A 17,892-nucleotide genomic window follows, 5' to 3' on the forward strand; every position below is an offset into this window, starting at 1 on the left:
TTCTGGAGTCTCCCCAGGGGAGTCAGTCCCCGTCTCGAATGCGGGCATGCACTTGCGCTTTCCTCCAGAGCGGTAGCAGCAGTGTCACGCAGTCCGCCGCGTGGATCAAAGGATCTATGGTTTTCCCTCGAGTCTTTCCCTCGAGGCTTTCCCACGAGGCTTTCCCACAGGGCTGTCCCACGTGCACACGTGGTGGGAGTCGATCCTCGGCTTGAACGTCAAGGCAGTGTAGGGAAAACAGGTTCCTCTGGAATGGACTGACACATCTGGGGGACTCTTGGAATGGTGGCACGACCCTGGAGTTCCTCTCGCCTTTCCTGTGGAGAGCGCCTCCTCTTGAGATGCGACGGGAACGCCGGGAATTCTTTCCCTACGAAACAGGGAAAGGATCCCTCTTCTCGAGATACGAGGCGGAAACGGGGCTCCCCTGGATGTGTGCGGGACCCCACGTGCTTCCTCTCGAGTGGAGACGGGTATGTCGGGGAACTTCTTGAGTTGCAGCAATGGTGTGAAGGACCATTTGGAAGTTCCAGTGGTTAGATGTGATTGGCCTCGAGAAGCCTCAGCGGAAATGGGCCTCATCTCGCCTGGAGGGCAAAACCTCCTGGATTTTCTCGTGTTGCGGCAGGTGCTTTCGACTTACGACGGGGACCTCCGGGACCCGCTCTGGTGGCCTCAGGAAAGGCCAGTCCCCATGCGAGTTCCTCGGGGGCCTCTCGGGATTCCTCTCCCGTCGATGCCGGGGCCTAAGACCTTGTGTGGAGTCGGGGCCGGAACCTGAGGATTCCTCTCCAGTGCTGACATGGATCTTGGGGTACTTCTGGAGTCTCCCCAGGGGAGTCAGTCCTCGTCTCGAATGCGGGCATGCACTTGCGCTTTCCTCCAGAGCGGTAGCAGCAGTGTCACGCAGTCCGCCGCGTGGATCAAAGGATCTATGTTTTTCTCTCGAGTCTTTCCCACGAGGCTTTCCCACGAGGCTTTCCCATAGGGCTGTCCCACGTGCACACGTGGTGGGAGTCGATCCTCGGCTTGAACGTCAAGGCAGTGCAGGGAAAACAGGTTCCTCTGGAATGGACTGACACATCTGGGGGACTCTTGGAATGGTGGCACGACCCTGGAGTTCCTCTCGCCTTTCCTGTGGAGAGCGCCTCCTCTTGACATGCGACTTGAACGCCGGGAATTCTTTCCCTACGAAACAGGGAAAGGATCCCTCATCTCGAGCTAGGAGGCGGAAACGGGGCTCCGCTGGATGTGTGCGGGACCCACGTGCTTCCTCTCGAGTGGAGACGGGTATGTCGGGGAACTTCTTGAGTTGCAGCAAGGGTGTGAAGGACCCTTTGGAAGGTCCAGTGGTTAGATGTGATTGGCCTCGAGAAGCCTCAGCGGAAATGGGCCTCATCTCGCCTGGAGGGCAAAACCTCCTGGATTTTCTCGAGTTGCGGCAGGTGCTCTCGACTTACGACGGGGACCTCAGGGACCCGCTCTGGTGGCCTCAGGAAAGGCCAGTCCCCATGCGATTTCCTCGGGGGCCTCTCGAGATTCCTCTTCCGTCGATGCCGTGGCCTAAGACCTTGTGTGGAGTCGGGGCCGGAACCTGAGGATTCCTCTCCAGTGCTGACATGGATCTTGGGGTACTTCTGGAGTCTCCCCAGGGGAGTCAGTCCTCGTCTCGAATGCGGGCATGCACTTGCGCTTTCCTCCAGAGCGGTAGCAGCAGTGTCACGCAGTCCGCCGCGTGGATCAAAGGATCTATGGTTTTCCCTGGAGTCTTTCCCACGAGGCTTTCCCACAGGGCTGTCCCACGTGCACACGTGGTGGGAGTCGATCCTCGGCTTGAACGTCAAAGCAGTGCAGGGAAAACAGGTTCCTCTGGAATGGACTGACACATCTGGGGGACTCTTGGAATGGTGGCACGACCATGGAGTTCCTCTCGCCTTTCCTGTGGAGAGCGCCTCCTCTTGAGATGCGACGGGAACGCCGGGAATTCTTTCCCTATGAAACAGGGAAAGGATCCCTCATCTCGAGCTAGGAGGCGGAAACGGGGCTCCCCTGGATGTGTGCGGGACCCACGTGCTTCCACTCGAGTGGAGATGGGTATCTCCGGGAACTTCTGGATTTGCAGCAAGGGTGTGAAGGACCCTTTGGAAGTTCCAATGGTTAGACGTGATTAGCCTCGAGAAGCCTCAGCGAAAATGGGCCTCATCTCGCCTGGAGGGCAAAACCTCCTGGATTTTCTCGAGTTGCGGCAGGTGCTCTCGACTTACGACGGGGACCTCAGGGACCCGCTCTGGTGGCCTCAGGAAAGGCCAGTCCCCATGCGAGTTCCTCGGGGGCCTCTCGGGATTCCTCTCCCGTCGATGCCGGGGCCTAAGACCTTGTGTGGAGGCGGGGCCGGAACCTGAGGATTCCTCTCCAGTGCTGACATGGATTTTGGGGTACTTCTGGAGTCTCCCCAGGATAGTCAGTCCTCGTCTCGAATGCGAGCATGCACTTGCGCTTTACTCCAGAGCGGTAGCAGCAGTGTCACGCAGTCCGCCGCGTGGATCAAAGGATGTATGGTTTTCCCTCGAGTCTTTCCACGAGGCTTTCCCACGAGGCTTTCCCACAGGGCTGTCCCACGTGCACACGTGGTGGGAGTCGATCCTCGGCTTGAACGTCAAGGCAGTGCAGGGAAAACAGGTTCCTCTGGAATGGACTGACACATCTGGGGGACTCTTGGAATGGTGGCACGACCCTGGAGATCCTCTTGCCTTTCCTGTGGAGAGCGCCTCCTCTTGAGATGCGACGGGAACGTCGGGAATTCTTTCCCTACGAAACAGGGAAAGGATCCCTCATCTCGAGCAAGGAGGCGGAAACGGGGCTCCCCTGGATGTGTGCGGGACCCCACGTGCTTCCTCTCGAGTGGAGACGGGTATGTCGGGGAACTTCTTGAGTTGCAGCAATGGTGTGAAGGACCCTTTGGAAGTTCCAGTGGTTAGACGTGATTAGCCTCGAGAAGCCTCAGCGGAAATGGGCCTCATCTCGCCTGGAGGGCAAAACCTCCTGGATTTTCTCGAGTTGCGGCAGGTGCTCTCGACTTACGACGGGGACCTCAGGGACCAGCTCTGGTGGCCTCAGGAAAGGCCAGTCCCCATGCGAGTTCCTCGGGGGCCTCTCGGGATTCCTCTCCCGTCGATGCGGAGCCTAAGACCTTGTGTGGAGTCGGGGCCGGAACCTGAGGATTCCTCTCCGTTGCTGACATGGATCTTGGGGTACTTCTGGAGTCTCCCCAGGGGAGTCAGTCCTCGTCTCGAATGCGGGCATGCACTTGCGCTTTCCTCCAGAGCGGTAGCAGCAGTGTCACGCAGTCCGCCGCGTGGATCAAAGGATCTATGGTTTTCCCTCGAGTCTTTCCCACGAGGCTTTCCCACGAGGCTTTCCCACAGGGCTGTCCCACGTGCACACGTGGTGGGAGTCGATCCTCGGCTTGAACGTCAAGGCAGTGCAGGGAAAAAAGGTTCCTCTGGAATGGACTGACACATCTGGGGGCTCTTGGAATGGTGGCATGACCGTGGAGTTCCTCTCGCCTTTCCTGTGGAGAGCGCCTCCTCTTGAGATGCGACGGGAACGCCGGGAATTCTTTCCCTACGAAACAGGGAAAGGATCCCTCATCTCGAGCTAGGAGGCTGAAACGGGGCTCCCCTGGATGTGTGCGGGACACCACGTGCTTCCTCTCGAGTGCAGACGGGTATGTCGGGGAACTTCTTGAGTTGCAGCTAGGGTGTGAAGGACCCTTTGGATGTTCCAGTGGTTAGATGTGATTGGCCTCGAGAAGCCTCAGCGGAAATGGGCCTCATCTCGCCTGGAGGTGAAAACCTCCTGGATTTTCTCGAGTTGCGGCAGGTGCTCTCGACTTACGACGGGGACCTCAGGGACCCGCTCTGGTGGCCTCAGGAAAGGCCCGTCCCCATGCGAGTTCCTCGGGTGCCTCTCGGGATTCCTCTCCCGTCGATGCCAGTGCCTAAGACCTTGTGTGGAGTCGGGGCCGGAACCTGAGGATTCCTCTCCAGTGCTGACATGGATCTTGGGGTACTTCTGGAGTCTCCCCAGGGGAGTCAGTCCCCGTCTCGAATGCGGGCATGCACTTGCGCTTTCCTCCAGAGCGGTAGCAGCAGTGTCACGCAGTCCGCCGCGTGGATCAAAGGATCTATGGTTTTCCCTCGAGTCTTTCCCTCGAGGCTTTCCCACGAGGCTTTCCCACAGGGCTGTCCCACGTGCACACGTGGTGGGAGTCGATCCTCGGCTTGAACGTCAAGGCAGTGTAGGGAAAACAGGTTCCTCTGGAATGGACTGACACATCTGGGGGACTCTTGGAATGGTGGCACGACCCTGGAGTTCCTCTCGCCTTTCCTGTGGAGAGCGCCTCCTCTTGAGATGCGACGGGAACGCCGGGAATTCTTTCCCTACGAAACAGGGAAAGGATCCCTCTTCTCGAGATACGAGGCGGAAACGGGGCTCCCCTGGATGTGTGCGGGACCCCACGTGCTTCCTCTCGAGTGGAGACGGGTATGTCGGGGAACTTCTTGAGTTGCAGCAATGGTGTGAAGGACCCTTTGGAAGTTCCAGTGGTTAGATGTGATTGGCCTCGAGAAGCCTCAGCTGAAATGGGCCTCATCTCGCCTGGAGGGCAAAACCTCCTGGATTTTCTCGAGTTGCGGCAGGTGCTCTCGACTTACGACGGGAACCTCAGGGACCCGCTCTGGTGGCCTCAGGAAAGGCCAGTCCCCATGCGATTTCCTCGGGGGCCTCTCGAGATTCCTCTTCCGTCGATGCCGTGGCCTAAGACCTTGTGTGGAGTCGGGGCCGGAACCTGAGGATTTCTCTCCAGTGCTGACATGGATCTTGGGGTACTTCTGGAGTCTCCCCAGGGGAGTCAGTCCTCGTCTCGAATGCGGGCATGCACTTGCGCTTTCCTCCAGAGCGGTAGCAGCAGTGTCACGCAGTCCGCCGCGTGGATCAAAGGATCTATGGTTTTCCCTGGAGTCTTTCCCACGAGGCTTTGCCACGAGGCTTTCCCACAGGGCTGTCCCACGTGCACACGTGGTGGGAGTCGATCCTCGGCTTGAACGTCAAAGCAGTGCAGGGAAAACAGGTTCCTCTGGAATGGACTGACACATCTGGGGGACTCTTGGAATGGTGGCACGACCATGGAGTTCCTCTCGCCTTTCCTGTGGAGAGCGCCTCCTCTTGAGATGCGACGGGAACGCCGGGAATTCTTTCCCTATGAAACAGGGAAAGGATCCCTCATCTCGAGCTAGGAGGCGGAAACGGGGCTCCCCTGGATGTGTGCGGGACCCACGTGCTTCCACTCGAGTGGAGATGGGTATCTCCGGGAACTTCTGGAGTTGCAGCAAGGGTGTGAAGGACCCTTTGGAAGTTCCAATGGTTAGACGTGATTAGCCTCGAGAAGCCTCAGCGAAAATGGGCCTCATCTCGCCTGGAGAGCAAAACCTCCTGGATTTTCTCGAGTTGCGGCAGGTGCTCTCGACTTACGACGGGGACCTCAGGGACCCGCTCTGGTGGCCTCAGGAAAGGCCAGTCCCCATGCGAGTTCCTCGGGGGCCTCTCGGGATTCCTCTCCAGTCGATGCCGGGGCCTAAGACCTTGTGTGGAGGCGGGGCCGGAACCTGAGGATTCCTCTCCAGTGCTGACATGGATTTTGGGGTACTTCTGGAGTCTCCCCAGGATAGTCAGTCCTCGTCTCGAATGCGAGCATGCACTTGCGCTTTACTCCAGAGCGGTAGCAGCAGTGTCACGCAGTCCGCCGTGTGGATCAAAGGATCTATGGTTTTCCCTCGAGTCTTTCCCACGAGGCTTTCCCACGAGGCTTTCCCACAGGGCTGTCCCACGTGCACACGTGGTGGGAGTCGATCCTCGGCTTGAACGTCAAGGCAGTGCAGGGAAAACAGGTTCCTCTGGAATGGACTGACACATCTGGGGGTCTCTTGGAATGGTGGCACGACCCTGGAGATCCTCTTGCCTTTCCTGTGGAGAGCGACTCCTCTTGAGATGCGACGGGAACGCCGGGAATTCTTTCCCTACGAAACAGGGAAAGGATCCCTCATCTCGAGCAAGGAGGCGGAAACGGGGCTCCCCTGGATGTGTGCGGGACACCACGTGCTTCCTCTCGAGTGGAGACGGGTATGTCGGGGAACTTCTTGAGTTGCAGCAATGGTGTGAAGGACCCTTTGGAAGTTCCAGTGGTTAGATGTGATTGGCCTCGAGAAGCCTCAGCTGAAATGGGCCTCATCTCGCCTGGAGGGCAAAACCTCCTGGATTTTCTCGAGTTGCGGCAGGTGCTCTCGACTTACGACGGGGACCTCAGGGACCCGCTCTGGTGGCCTCAGGAAAGGCCAGTCCCCATGCGAGTTCCTCGGGGGCCTCTCGGGATTCCTCTCCCGTCGATGCCGGGGCCTAAGACCTTGTGTGGAGTCGGGGCCGGAACCTGAGGATTCCTCTCCAGTGCTGACATGGATCTTGGGGTACTTCTGGAGTCTCCCCAGGGGAGTCAGTCCTCGTCTCGAATGCGGGCATGCACTTGCGCTTTCCTCCAGAGCGGTAGCAGCAGTGTCACGCAGTCCGCCGCGTGGATCAAAGGATCTATGGTTTTCCCTCGAGTCTTTCCCACGAGGATTTCCCACGAGGCTTTCCCACAGGGCTGTCCCACGTGCACACGAGGTGGGAGTCGATCCTCGGCTTGAACGTCAAGGCAGTGCAGGGAAAACAGGTTCCTCTGGAATGGACTGACACATCTGGGGGACTCTTGGAATGGTGGCACGACCCTGGAGTTCCTCTCGCCTTTCCTGTGGAGAGCGCCTCCTCTTGAGATGCGACGGGAACGCCGGGATTTCTTTCCCTACGAAACAGGGAAAGGATCCCTCATCTCGAGCTAGGAGGCGGAAACGGGGCTCCCCTGGATGTGTGCGGGACACCACGTGCTTCCTCTCGAGTGGAGACGGGTATGTCGGGGAACTTCTTGAGTTGCAGCAATGGTGTGAAGGACCCTTTGGAAGTTCCAGTGGTTAGATGTGATTGGCCTCGAGAAGCCTCAGCGGAAATGGGACTCATCTCGCCTGGAGGGCAAAACCTCCTGGATTTTCTCGAGTTGCGGCAGGTGCTCTCGACTTACGACGGGGACCTCAGGGACCCGCTCTGGTGGCCTCAGGAAAGGCCAGTCCCCATGCGAGTTCCTCGGGGGCCTCTCGGGATTCCTCTCCCGTCGATGCCGGGGCCTAAGACCTTGTGTGGAGTCGGGGCCGGAACCTGAGGATTCCTCTCCAGTGCTGACATGGATCTTGGGGTACTTCTGGAGTCTCCCCAGGGGAGTCAGTCCTCGTCTCGTTTGCGGGCATGCACTTGCGCTTTCCTCCAGAGCGGTAGCAGCAGTGTCACGCAGTCCACCGCGTGGATCAAAGGATCTATGGTTTTCCCTCGAGTCTTTCCCTCGAGGCTTTCCCACGAGGCTTTCCCACAGGGCTGTCCCACGTGCACACGTGGTGGGAGTCGATCCTCGGCTTGAACGTCAAGGCAGTGCAGGGAAAACAGGTTCCTCTGGAATGGACTGACACATCTGGGGGACTCTTGGAATGGTGGCACGACCCTGGAGTTCCTCTCGCCTTTCCTGTGGAGAGCGCCTCCTCTTGAGATGCGACGGGAACGCCGGGAATTCTTTCCCTACGAAACAGGGAAAGGATCCCTCTTCTCGAGCTACGAGGCGGAAATGGGGCTCCCCTGGATGTGTGCGGGACATCACGTGCTTCCTCTCGAGTGGAGACGGGTATGTCGGGGAACTTCTTGAGTTGCAGCAATGGTGTGAAGGACCCTTTGGAAGTTCCAGTGGTTAGATGTGATTGGCCTCGAGAAGCCTCAGCGGAAATGGGCCTCATCTCGCCTGGAGGGCAAAACTTCCTGGATTTTCTCGAGTTGCGGCAGGTGCTCTCGACTTATGACGGGGACCTCAGGGACCCGCTCTGGTGGCCTCAGGAAAGGCCAGTCCCCATGCGAGTTCCTCGGGGGCCTCTCGGGATTCCTCTCCCGTCGATGCCGGGGCCTAAGACCTTGTGTGGAGTCGGGGCCGGAACCTGAGGATTCCTCTCCAGTGTTGACATGGATCTTGGGGTACTTCTGGAGTCTCCCCAGGGGAGTCAGTCCTCGTCTCGAATGCGGGCATGCACTTTCGCTTTCCTCCAGAGCGGTAGCAGCAGTGTCACGCAGTCCGCCGCGTGGATCAAAGGATCTATGATTTTCCCTCAGTCTTTCCCACGAGGCTTTCACGCGAGGCTTTCCCACAGGGCTGTCCCACGTGCACACGTGGTGGGAGTCGATCCTCGGCTTGAACGTCAAGGCAGTGCAGGGAAAACAGGTTCCTCTGGAATGGACTGACACATCTGGGGGACTCTTGGAATGGTGTCATGACCCTGGAGTTCCTCTCGCCTTTCCTGTGGAGAGCGCCTCCTCTTGAGATGCGACGGGAACGCCGGGAATTCTTTCCCTACGAAACAGGGAAAGGATCCCTCATCTCGAGCTAGGAGGCGGAAACGGGGCTCCCCTGGATGTGTGCGGGACCCACGTGCTTCCTCTCGAGTGGAGACGGGTATGTCGGGGAACTTCTTGAGTTGCAGCAATGGTGTGAAGGACCCTTTGGAAGTTCCAGTGGTTAGACGTGATTAGCCTCGAGAAGCCTCAGCGGAAATGGGCCTCATCTCGCCTGGAGGGCAAAACCTCCTGGATTTTCTCGAGTTGCGGCAGGTGCTCTCGACTTACGACGGGGACCTCAGGGACCAGCTCTGGTGGCCTCAGGAAAGGCCAGTCCCCATGCGAGTTCCTCGGGGGCCTCTCGGGATTCCTCTCCCGTCGATGCCGGGGCCTAAGACCTTGTGTGGAGTCGGGGCCGGAACCTGAGGATTCCTCTCCAGTGCTGACATGGATCTCGGGGTACTTCTGGAGTCTCCCCAGGGGAGTCAGTCCTCGTCTCGAATGCGGGCATGCACTTGCGCTATCCTCCAGAGCGGTAGCAGCAGTGTCACGCAGTCCGGCGCGTGGACCAAAGGATCTATGGTTTTCCCTCGAGTCTTTCCCACGAGGCTTTCCCACGAGGCTTTCCCACAGGGCTGTCCCACGTGCACACGTGGTGGGAGTCGATCCTCGGCTTGAACGTCAAGGCAGTGCAGGGAAAACAGGTTCCTCTGGAATGGACTGACACATCTGGGGGACTCTTGGAATGGTGTCACGACCCTGGAGTTCCTCTCGCCTTTCCTGTGGAGAGCGCCACCTCTTGAGATGCGACGGGAACGCCGGGAATTCTTTCCCTACGAAACAGGGAAAGAATCCCTCATCTCGAGCTAGGAGGCAGAAACGGGGCTCCCCTGGATGTGTGCGGGACCCCACGTGCTTCCTCTCGAGTGGAGACGGGTATGTCGGGGAACTTCTTGAGTTGCAGCAATGGTGTGAAGGACCCTTTGGAAGTTCCAGTGGTTAGATGTGATTGGCCTCGAGAAGCCTCAGCGGAAATGGGCCTCATCTCGCCTGGAGGGCAAAACCTCCTGGATTTTCTCGAGTTGCGGCAGGTGCTCTCGACTTACGACAGGGACCTCAGGGAACCGCTCTGGTGGCCTCAGGAAAAGCCAGTCCCCATGCGAGTTCCTCGGGTGCGTCTCGGGATTCCTCTCCCGTCGATGCCGGGGCCTAAGACCTTGTGTGGAGTCGGGGCCGGAACCTGAGGATTCCTCTCCAGTGCTGACATGGATCTTGGGGTACTTCTGGAGTCTCCCCAGGGAAGTCAGTCCTCGTCTCGAATGCGGGCATGCATTGCGCTTTCCTCCAGAGCGGTAGCAGCAGTGTCACGCAGTCCGCCGCGTGGATCAAAGGATCTATGGTTTTCCCTCGAGTCTCTCCCACGAGGCTTTCCCACGAGGCTTTCCCACAGGGCTGTCCCACGTGCACACGTGGTGGGAGTCGATCCTCGGCTTGAACGTCAAGGCAGTGCAGAGAAAACAGGTTCCTCTGGAATGGACTGACACATCTGGGGGACTCTTGGAATGGTGGCACGACCCTGGAGTTCCTCTCGCCTTTCCTGTGGAGAGCGCCTCCTCTTGAGATGCGACGGGAACGCCGGGAATTCTTTCCCTACGAAACAGGGAAAGGATCCCTCATCTCGAGCTAGGAGGCGGAAACGGGGCTCCCCTGGATGTGTGCGGGACACCACGTGCTTCCTCTCGAGTGCAGACGGGTATGTCGGGGAACTTCTTGAGTTGCAGCAAGGGTGTGAAGGACCCTTTGGAAGTTCCAGTGGTTAGATGTGATTGGCCTCGAGAAGCCTCAGCGGAAATGGGCCTCATCTCGCCTGGAGGGCAAAACCTCCTGGATTTCCTCGAGTTGCGGCAGGTGCTCTCGACTTACGACGGGGACCTCAGGGACCCGCTCTGGTGGCCTCAGGAAAGGCCAGTCCCCATGCGAGTTCCTCGGGGGCCTCTCAGGATTCCTCTCCCGTCGATGCCGGGGCCTAAGACCTTGTGTGGAGTCGGGGCCGGAACCTGAGGATTCCTCTCCAGTGCTGACATGGATTTTGGGGTACTTCTGGAGTCTCCCCAGGGGAGTCAGTCCTCGTCTCGAATGCGGGCATGCACTTGCGCTTTCCTCCAGAGCGGTAGCAGCAGTGTCACGCAGTCCGCCGCGTGGATCAAAGGATCTATGGTTTTCCCTCGAGTCTTTCCCACGAGGCTTTCCCGCGAGGCTTTCCCACAGGGCTGTCCCACGTGCACACGTGGTGGGAGTCGATCCTCGGCTTGAACGTCAAGGCAGTGCAGGGAAAACAGGTTCTTCTGGAATGGACTGACACATCTGGGGGACTCTTGGAATGGTGGCATGACCCTGGAGTTCCTCTCGCCTTTCCTGTGGAGAGCGCCTCCTCTTGAGATGCGACGGGAACGCCGGGAATTCTTTCCCTACGAAACAGGGAAAGGATCCCTCATCTCGAGCTAGGAGGCGGAAACGGGGCTCCCCTGGATGTGTGCGGGACACCACGTGCTTCCTCTCGAGTGCAGACGGGTATGTCGGGGAACTTCTTGAGTTGCAACAAGGGTGTGAAGGACCCTTTGGAAGTTCCAGTGGTTAGATGTGATTGGCCTCGAGAAGCCTCAGCGGAAATGGGCCTCATCTCGCCTGGAGGGCAAAACCTCCTAGATTTTCTCAAGTTGCGGCAGGTGCTCTCGACTTACGACGGGGACCTCAGGGACCCGCTCTGGTGGCCTCAGGAAAGGCCAGTCCCCTTGCGAGTTCCACGGGGGCCTCTCGGGATTCCTCTCCCGTCGATGCCGGGGCCTAAGACCTTGTGTGGAGTCGGGGCCGGAACCTGAGGATTCCTCTCCAGTCCTGACATGGATCTTGGGGTACTTCTGGAGTCTCCCCAGGGGAGTCAGTCCTCGACTCGAATGCGCGCATGCACTTGCGCTTTCCTCCAGAGCGGTAGCAGCAGTGTCACGCAGTCCGCCGCGTGGATCAAAGGATCTATGTTTTTCTCTCGAGTCTTTGCCACGAGGCTTTCCCACGAGGCTTTCCCACAGGGCTGTCCCACGTGCACACGTGGTGGGAGTCGATCCTCGGCTTGAACGTCAAGGCAGTGCAGGGAAAACAGGTTCCTCTGGAATGGACTGACACATCTGGGGGACTCTTGGAATGGTGGCACGACCCTGGAGTTCCTCTCGCCTTTTCTGTGGAGAGCGCCTCCTCTTGAGATGCGACGGGAACGCCGGGAATTCTTTCCCTACGAAACAGGGAAAGGATCCCTCATCTCGAGCTAGGAGGCGGAAACGGGGCTCCCCTGGATGTGTGCGGGACCCCACGTGCTTCCTCTCGAGTGGAGACGGGTACGTCGGGGAACATCTTGAGTTGCAGCAATGGTGTGAAGGACCCTTTGGAAGTTCCAGTGGTTAGATGTGATTGGCCTCGAGAAGCCTCAGCGGAAATGGGCCTCATCTCGCCTGGAGGGCAAAACCTCCTGGATTTTCTCGAGTTGCGGCAGGTGCTCTCGACTTACGACGGGGACCTCAGGGAACCGCTCTGGTGGCCTCAGGAAAGGCCAGTCCCCATGCGAGTTCCTCGGGGGCCTCTCGGGATTCCTCTCCCGTCGATGCCGGGGCCTAAGACCTTGTGTGGAGTCGGGGCCGGAACCTGAGGATTCCTTTCCAGTGCTGACATGGATCTTGGAGTACTTCTGGAGTCTCCCCAGGGGAGTCAGTCCTCGTCTCGAATGCGGGCATGCACTTGCGCTTTCCTCCAGAGCGGTAGCAGCAGTGTCACGCAGTCCGCCGCGTGGATCAAAGGATCTATGGTTTTCCCTCGAGTCTTTCCCACGAGGCTTTCCCACGAGGCTTTCCCACAGGGCTGTCCCACGTGCACACGTGGTGGGAGTCGATCCTCGGCTTGAACGTCAAGGCAGTGCAGGGAAAACAGGTTCCTCTGGAATGGACTGACACATCTGGGGGACTCTTGGAATGGTGGCACGACCCTGGAGTTCCTCTCGCCTTTCCTGTGGAGAGCGCCTCCTCTTGAGATGCGACGGGAACGCCGGGAATTCTTTCCCTACGAAACAGGGAAAGGATCCCTCATCTCGAGCTAGGAGGCGGAAAAGGGGCTCCCCTGGATGTGTGCGGGACCCCACGTGCTTCCTCTCGAGTGCAGACGGGTATGTCGGGGAACTTCTTGAGTTGCAGCAAGGGTGTGAAGGACCCTTTGGAAGTTCCAGTGGTTAGATGTGATTGGCCTCGAGAAGCCTCAGCGGAAATGGGCCTCATCTCGCCTGGAGGGCAAAACCTCCTGGATTTTCTCGAGTTGCAGCAGGTGCTCTCGACTTACGACGGGGACCTCAGGGACCCGCTCTGGTGGCCTCAGGAAAGGCCAGTCCCCATGCGAGTTCCTCGGGGGCCTCTCGGGATTCCTCTCCCATCGATGCCGGGTCCTAAGACCTTGTGTGGAGTTGGGGCCGGAACCTGAGGATTCCTCTCCAGTGCTGACATGGTACTTGCGGTACTTCTGGAGTCTCCCCAGGGGAGTCAGTCCTCTTCTCGAATGCGTGCATGCACATGCGCTTTCCTCCAGAGCGGTAGCAGCAGTGTCACGCAGTCCGCCGCGTGGATCAAAGGATCTATGGTTTTCCCTCGAGTCTTTCCCACGAGGCTTTCCCACGAGGCTTTCCCACAGGGCTGTCCCACGTGCACACGTTGTGGGAGTAGATCCTCGTCTTGATCGTCAAGGCAGTGCAGGGAAAACAGGTTCCTCTGGAATGGACTGACACATCTGGGGGACTCTTGGAATGGTGGCACGACCCTGGAGTTCCTCTCGCCTTTCCTGTGGAGAGCGCCTCCTCTTGAGATGCGACGGGAACGCCGGGAAATCTTTCCCTACGAAACAGGGAAAGGATCCCTCATCTCGAGCTAGGAGGCGGAAACGGGGCTCCCCTGGATGTGTGCGGGACCCAAGTGCTTCCTCTCGAGTGGAGAGGGGTATGTCGGGGAACTTCTTGAGTTGCAGCAAGGGTGTGAAGGACCCTTTGGACGTTCCAGTGGTTAGACGTGATTAGCCTCGAGAAGCCTCAGCGGAAATGGGCCTCATCGCGCCTGGAGGGCAACACCTCCTGGATTTTCTCGAGTTGCGGCAGGTGCTCTCGACTTACGACGCGGACCTCAGGGACCCGCTCTGGTGGCCTCAGGAAAGGCCAGTCCCCATGCGAGTTCCTCGGGGACTTCTGGGGATTCCTCTCCCGTCGATGCCGGGGCCTAAGACCTTGTGTGGAGTCGGGGCCGGAACCTGAGGATTCCTCTCCAGTGCTGACATGGATCTTGGGGTACTTCTGGAGTCTCCCCAGGGGAGTCAGTCCTCGTCTCGTATGCGGGCATGCACTTGCGCTTTCCTCCAGAGCGGTAGCAGCTGTGTCACGCAGTCCGCCGCGTGGATCAAAGGATCTATGGTTTTCCCTCGAGTCTTTCCCACGAGGCTTTCCCACGAGGCTTTCCCACAGGGCTGTCCCACGTGCACACGTGGTCGGAGTCGATCCTCGGCTTGAACGTCAAGGCAGTGCAGGGAAAACAGGTTCCTCTGGAATGGACTGACACATCTGGGGGACTCTTGGAATGGTGTCACGACCCTGGAGTTCCTCTCGCCTTTCCTGTGGAGAGCGCCTCCTCTTGAGATGCAACGGGAACGCCGGGAATTCTTTCATTACGAAACAGGGAAAGGATCCCTCATCTCGAGCTAGGAGGCGGAAACGGGGCTCCCCTGGATGTGTGCGGGACCCACGTGCTTCCTCTCGAGTGGAGACGGGTATGTCGGGGAACTTCTTGAGTTGCAGCAAGGGTGTGAAGGACCCTTTAGAAGTTCCAGTGGTCAGACGTGATTAGCCTCGAGAAGCCTCAGCGGAAATGGGCCTCATCTCGCCTGGAGGGCAAAACCTCCTGGATTTTCTCGAGTTGCGGCAGGTGCTCTCGACTTACTACGGGGACCTCAGGGACCCGCTCTGGTGGCCTCAGGAAATGCCAGTCCCCATGCGAGTTCCTCGGGGGCCTCTCAGGATTCCTCTCCCGTCGATGCCGGGGCCTAAGACCTTGTGTGGAGTCGGAGCCGGAACCTGAGGATTCCTCTCCAGTGCTGACATGGATCTTGGGGTACTTCTGGAGTCTCCCCAGGGGAGTCAGTCCTCGTCTCGAATGCGGGCATGCACTTGCGCTTTTCTCCAGAGCGGTAGCAGCAGTGTCACGCAGTCCGCCGCGTGGATCAAAGGATCTATGGTTTTCCCTCGAGGCTTTCCCACGAGGCTTTCCCACAGGGCTGTCCCACGTGCACACGTGGTGGGAGTAGATCCTCGGCTTGAACGTCAAGGCAGTGCAGGGAAAACAGGTTCCTCTGGAATGGACTGACACATCTGGGGGACTCTTCGAATGGTGGCACGACCCTGGAGTTCCTCTCGCCTTTCCTGTGGAGAGCGCCTCCTCTTGAGATGCGACGGGAACGCCGGGAATTCTTTCCCTACGAAACAGGGAAAGGATCCCTCATCTCCAGCTAGGAGGCGGAAACGGGGCTCCCCTGGATGTGTGAGGGACCCCACGTGCTTCCTCTCGAGTGGAGACGGGTATGTCGGGGAACTTCTTGAGTTGCAGCAAGGGTGTGAAGGACCCTTTGGAAGTTCCAGTGGTTAGACGTGATTGGCCTCGAGAAGCCTCAGCGGAAATGGGCCTCATCGCGCCTGGAGGGCAAAACCTCCTGGATTTTCTCGAGTTGCGGCAGGTGCTCTCGACTTACGACGGGGACCTCAGGGACCCGCTCTGGTGGCCTCAGGAAAGGCCAGACCCATGCGAGTTCCTCGGGGGCCTCTCGGGATTCCTCTCCCGTCGATGCCGGGGCCTAAGACCTTGTGTGGAGTCGGGGCCGGAACCTGAGGATTCCTCTCCAGTGCTGACATGGATCTTGGGGTACTTCTGGAGTCTCCCCAGGATAATCAGTCCTCGTCTCGAATGCGAGCATGCACTTGCGCTTTCCTCCAGAGCGGTAGCAGCAGTGTCACGCAGTCCGCCGCGTGGATCAAAGGATCTATGGTTTTCCCTCGAGTCTTTCCCACGAGGCTTTCCCACGAGGCTTTCCCACAGGGCTGTCCCACGTGCACACGTTGTGGGAGTAGATCCTCGTCTTGAACGTCAAGGCAGTGCAGGGAAAACAGGTTCCTCTGGAATGGACTGACACATCTGGGGGACTCTTGGAATGGTGGCACGACCCTGGAGTTCCTCTCGCCTTTCCTGTGGAGAGCGCCTCCTCTTGAGATGCGACGGGAACGCCGGGAAATCTTTCCCTACGAAACAGGGAAAGGATCCCTCATCTCGAGCTAGGAGGCGGAAACGGGGCTCCCCTGGATGTGTGCGGGACCCAAGTGCTTCCTCTCGAGTGGAGACGGGTATGTCGGGGAACTTCTTGAGTTGCAGCAAGGGTGTGAAGGACCCTTTGGACGTTCCAGTGGTTAGACGTGATTAGCCTCGAGAAGCCTCAGCGGAAATGGGCCTCATCGCGCCTGGAGGGCAAAACCTCCTGGATTTTCTCGAGTTGCGGCAGGTGCTCTCGACTTACGACGCGGACCTCAGGGACCCGCTCTGGTGGCCTCAGGAAAGGCCAGTCCCCATGCGAGTTCCTCGGGGACTTCTGGGGATTCCTCTCCCGTCGATGCCGGGGCCTAAGACCTTGTGTGGAGTCGGGGCCGGAACCTGAGGATTCCTCTCCAGTGCTGACATGGATCTTGGGGTACTTCTGGAGTCTCCCCAGGGGAGTCAGTCCTCGTCTCGTATGCGGGCATGCACTTGCGCTTTCCTCCAGAGCGGTAGCAGCTGTGTCACGCAGTCCGCCGCGTGGATCAAAGGATCTATGGTTTTCCCTCGAGTCTTTCCCACGAGGCTTTCCCACGAGGCTTTCCCACAGGGCTGTCCCACGTGCACACGTGGTCGGAGTCGATCCTCGGCTTGAACGTCAAGGCAGTGCAGGGAAAACAGGTTCCTCTGGAATGGACTGACACATCTGGGGGACTCTTGGAATGGTGTCACGACCCTGGAGTTCCTCTCGCCTTTCCTGTGGAGAGCGCCTCCTCTTGAGATGCAACGGGAACGCCGGGAATTCTTTCATTACGAAACAGGGAAAGGATCCCTCATCTCGAGCTAGGAGGCGGAAACGGGGCTCCCCTGGATGTGTGCGGGACCCACGTGCTTCCTCTCGAGTGGAGACGGGTATGTCGGGGAACTTCTTGAGTTGCAGCAAGGGTGTGAAGGACCCTTTAGAAGTTCCAGTGGTCAGACGTGATTAGCCTCGAGAAGCCTCAGCGGAAATGGGCCTCATCTCGCCTGGAGGGCAAAACCTCCTGGATTTTCTCGAGTTGCGGCAGGTGCTCTCGACTTACTACGGGGACCTCAGGGACCCGCTCTGGTGGCCTCAGGAAATGCCAGTCCCCATGCGAGTTCCTCGGGGGCCTCTCAGGATTCCTCTCCCGTCGATGCCGGGGCCTAAGACCTTGTGTGGAGTCGGAGCCGGAACCTGAGGATTCCTCTCCAGTGCTGACATGGATCTTGGGGTACTTCTGGAGTCTCCCCAGGGGAGTCAGTCCTCGTCTCGAATGCGGGCATGCACTTGCGCTTTTCTCCAGAGCGGTAGCAGCAGTGTCACGCAGTCCGCCGCGTGGATCAAAGGATCTATGGTTTTCCCTCGAGGCTTTCCCACGAGGCTTTCCCACAGGGCTGTCCCACGTGCACACGTGGTGGGAGTAGATCCTCGGCTTGAACGTCAAGGCAGTGCAGGGAAAACAGGTTCCTCTGGAATGGACTGACACATCTGGGGGACTCTTCGAATGGTGGCACGACCCTGGAGTTCCTCTCGCCTTTCCTGTGGAGAGCGCCTCCTCTTGAGATGCGACGGGAACGCCGGGAATTCTTTCCCTACGAAACAGGGAAAGGATCCCTCATCTCCAGCTAGGAGGCGGAAACGGGGCTCCCCTGGATGTGTGAGGGACCCCACGTGCTTCCTCTCGAGTGGAGACGGGTATGTCGGGGAACTTCTTGAGTTGCAGCAAGGGTGTGAAGGACCCTTTGGAAGTTCCAGTGGTTAGACGTGATTGGCCTCGAGAAGCCTCAGCGGAAATGGGCCTCATCGCGCCTGGAGGGCAAAACCTCCTGGATTTTCTCGAGTTGCGGCAGGTGCTCTCGACTTACGACGGGGACCTCAGGGACCCGCTCTGGTGGCCTCAGGAAAGGCCAGACCCATGCGAGTTCCTCGGGGGCCTCTCGGGATTCCTCTCCCGTCGATGCCGGGGCCTAAGACCTTGTGTGGAGTCGG

The sequence above is a fragment of the Ovis canadensis genome, chromosome 20 (genome assembly GCF_042477335.2).
Source record: "Ovis canadensis isolate MfBH-ARS-UI-01 breed Bighorn chromosome 20, ARS-UI_OviCan_v2, whole genome shotgun sequence".
Classification (NCBI taxonomy): Eukaryota; Metazoa; Chordata; class Mammalia; order Artiodactyla; family Bovidae; genus Ovis; species Ovis canadensis.